Below are 4,439 nucleotides of genomic sequence, written 5' to 3'. Positions count from 1 at the left end.
GAAAGTCAATCTTGACTCTTGTAGAACCCTTATGGATATTTTTAAAACTTATGAGAGTTTCACTAATCTGTGCATTAGGTTGTCCAAATTTGAGATGTTCTTGCCCCCAAATCCTCCTGCCAACATGATTAGAGATTTCAAAACTATTCTCAAAATTAAAATTGACAATTTCCATTTCAAGTATTTGGGACCAAAAATCTCCTCGGAGCACCTTGCTCATCCAAGATCATGAGGAGCTTTTATCTCGCATTAACTAGCATCTTGCGAGATGGAAGCAGTACTCTCTTATTCAAACAGGTAGATTAACTCTTATCAATCTAGTGCTTAATGTTGTCCCAGTGCTCGTCCTCTTATGTACTTAAACCCCACTTTCTATTATTCATCAGATCTTTAGGCTAGCTCGTTAGTATTTGTGGGCCCTAGAATAGAGCCACTAGGGTCCACACCTCCTAGGTAGAAGATAGCCACCTGGCCAAAGGATGATAGTGGGCTGTCCATCAAGGAGTTGCAGCTTGCCAAGCTGGCACTTGTTGCCAAAAATGTTCTGAAGGTTCTTAACAAAAATGAGAGTGTGTGGCCTCCGACTCGTTCAGACTAAGTATAAGCCCCCACATCCTTTGGGGGTGCCAAAATTAATAAGCGGCTTAGCTCAACTTGACTCATTTTGGCTTGAGCTGAGCCAAGCCTAAGCCTTATTTTACAGCTCTTTAATTTGAATTTCGACCCACCTCTTGTCAATGCTTGGATTGCTTTTTCAAGCCTCACAAGAGTGTATATCACTTCTTTCATCAACTTGACCACTCCGGATCTTAATGTTGGGAGGGCTAGAGAGTTATCTAGGGTATCCTAGTCCCTACCAAAATAAATATCTCTCTTTGAAAGGTGTGCTGGAATAAGTTTCCGACTTGCCTCACGTTGCACCACATTAGGTTGTGTTCAGACCTAGTGTGTGGGTTATCTGATAAATCCTTTGAGCACCTATTTTCTCAGTGTAATTTTGCCCATGGCCATCTAGTCTTGTGTTTCATCCTACTGGAATCTTAGTCTAGAGCTGTGAAAGAGGGAGGATGGATATTGGCTCTTAGTGGGAGGGGACCTACCTTCTCCTCGAATATTCCTTCTCTATTTTATGATTATCATATCCCTCGGTCATATCTAACTTCATTGCAATGACATAGCTTTCAATGGTGCTAGGAATTTCGTCTTTGTCACTTGGGAGTGAATTGTTGCCCTTACTTATGAGTATGTTAAGCTCTAGAGCACCAAGCCTGTTAATCGCCCTATGTAGATCACCTCATTCATTGGGAACCTCTTTTGCCAGGTTTTCTCGAGCTCAACACTTATGGTTCATTTTTGGGTCTCATTGAGCTAGGGGTGGGCTTCATCTTGTGCACCCCGTCTAGTTCCATGATCGTTTGTGGTCGCTTTGCATCCACCTTAGTTACCAAAGCTTTTGGTTTTCGCGAGAGGCTAATCTATATCTAGCACCACAACATCCCTACTCTTATGATCGAGCCAGATACCTTACTCATCATCAACACAATTACGGGCATCTAAGAAGGACCCTTGGTCTATTGCTCCAATTATTGTATTGATCTTATTGCCTTGTTTTCTCCTGCCTTGATTTCTTATGTTTATTATGAAGCCAACCGTTTTGTCAATTAGCTAGCTAACATGGGTTGTTGGTATTCAGGTTTTGGATATACTCGGGAGGGGCTCTCCCCGACCCTCTTATCTTCTTTATGTTGCTGATGTTAACACCTCATTTTGTACTCGAGGTTCCGGGTTAGTACAATTTTTTTCTTAAAAAGAAAAAAGTCTTGGGCTGCTCTTTACTCATATCTACTTTCCAAAAATAAAATTTCTCCCCTTCGTGACTTTGTTTATATTTATCCATACAGAACTTTTTAAGTTACAAGTTTATTAGAATTACTCATGTGATATCTTTTTTATTATAAAGATACTCCGGTCTGCAATATTTTAGGATTCCATTAAGTGATTTCGATCAGAGAATAAGATTTGCCTTCCGCCAAAGGTACCAAGGGCTAGGGGGTAATAACCAAGGATCGTTTTTAAGATTAATGGAGTTGCAGTTACCCACCACCCAGCAAACGTTGGCAATGAGGGAATCCTTGACCGGCGAGATTGCCGGCCAAGTCCAAGACCAAGACCGAGAAGGTGAGAGATATGTAGACTATTGAACATCATCGCTGGTCTGCAACTTTTATAATATATTATTTTTTTCCCGAAAAAGGGTGTCGTGAACTGCAACATCTGAAGCAGAGAGACGACTCTGTGTCTTCTCTGAACCACCACGTTTTGCTTGCGGAAATTGGCTCAAGAGGACGTGGGGAAATTGGCCAAGTCTTATATTGGCTCGATTAAAAGTACACCTCTCTTGCGTAGGCAGTGGACTTCTATTGCAAAACCGTAGAATTCCACGTAGCTCTTCACATGCACTAAAGGGTATTGAAGTAGTTAACTCTAAGTGCATGCCCATGAAACTGGGGATTATGTTACCTCAACTAAGTACTGGTCGGACAAGTATATGCAGTAGGTGTAGGGGTGAAAACGGATCAGATACGGATCGGATAGTGTTCAATCCATATCCGGATCCGTATTTTTAGTTCGGATACGGATTCGGATACAAATATTGGACGGATAGCAAAATTTAAAACCATATCCTAACTAAACGGATACGGATAATTTTCGGATAAAGGATCGGATCTTAAACGGATATTGATTAAATTTAAAATAATTATAATATTTTATTTAAATATAATTAACATAATATTATTAAGAGTTTTACAATAAATAATTTTTTTGTATATCAAATATATAAAATTAGAGAAATTAATCTTTATAAATAATATATAACGTATTATTAGTAATAATATTAATACTTACTAAAAACTGTAAATCATTTAAAAAAATATGCGGGTAAACGGATATTCGATATCCGTATCCGAATCCGAAAAATTTATCCGACCCGTATCCGAATCCGTATCCGGATTTTTTTCAAAAATTCTATCCGTATCCGGATCCGAATCCGAGTCGAATAAAATTTTTTTATCCGAATCCGATCCGAGTCAGATCGGATAGCGGGTCGGGTCGGAGTTAATCCGACCCGTTTTCACCCCTAGGTAGGTGAGTTGGACAAAAGCTTTTACATAAACCCCAGAACTCTATTGGGCTTAGAACAACATAATAAGCTCAGTTTTGACTATGAAATCCTTGTTGTCGATCCTAAAGTTCCTCTCATTGGTTCTACTGCTACTCTTAATTCTCTCAACTGCTGCAAATTCAGTATCACTTGATTCACAAGGAAACCAGCCTTAAGAGTCATAAAACCATAGAATCATGTAATCTTATGCTCATCTCTTTTGATCTATCTGCCAGCCAATTCAGTGGAATTATTCCTTCAGAGATTGGTGCACTTGTAATGCTCAACACCTTTTATCTCTATAAGAATTAGATAAATGGTTCCCGCCCATCTCTCGGTAGAATAATATTTTAGGTCCTATCCATAGGGAACTCAGAGATCTGCATAGTCTATTAAGCTTGGAATTGTCTATTAATGTCTGAGTGGACTCATTCCCCGTAAAATATGACATCTCTCCAACATGAATGAATTAGATTTCTCCATCAACATCCTATTAGGTCCAATACTTAGCAAAACTCACTATCTTATACCTTTGGGGTAATAAGTCTTTTGGTTCTATTCGTCTTGAAATAGGAAATCTAGTGAATTTGACGAACTTAGAATTTTATCATGACCAATTAATAGGTTCTATTCCAAGATGTTTTGGGAACTTGACCAATCTCATTAAGTTAATTATTAGGGGGTAACTAGCTTTCTGGTTCCATTCGCATTGAAATAGGCAATCTAGTGAACTTAAAGGACTTGAACTAATTGAAAACCAACAAATAGGTCTCATCCCGAGAATTCTAGGGAAATTGACCATGCTTGAAATCATGCACCTAGATAATAACAAGTTCACTGGTGCCATCCCTCAAGAAATAAGAAATCTAAAAGTTTTGGTTAGTTTAGATATCACCAAAAGTAGCACAACCGGCTTAATTTTCCGCAAGTCTTGGGAACTTGGAAAAGCTCATTATTGTAGGCCTTTAGAGTAATTAGCTCTGTGGTTCCATCATTTGTCAATTTGAGGAATCTAAAGCACCTTATACTATTTGACAATAGTTTGGGTGGTTCTTTACCTCAAGAAATGGCTAATATCACAAGTTTAGTTCGGATTAGACTTGAAAAAAATTAGCATACCGGAGATATCTCTGAATTAGGAGCGACTCCCAATTAGTATTTATGAATTTGAGTTCCAACAAATTCTTTGTTGTGATCTCACAAAATTTGAGAGAACGCTACAAATTGACAAGCCTACAAATCTCCAACAATAAGCTAAACGGACGAATTCTTCCAA

Source organism: Typha angustifolia, chromosome 7 (genome assembly GCF_048772165.1).
Source record: "Typha angustifolia cultivar Huaian chromosome 7, ASM4877216v1, whole genome shotgun sequence".
NCBI classification, from domain to species: Eukaryota; Viridiplantae; Streptophyta; class Magnoliopsida; order Poales; family Typhaceae; genus Typha; species Typha angustifolia.
Note: the sequence above shows the minus strand (reverse complement) of the source record.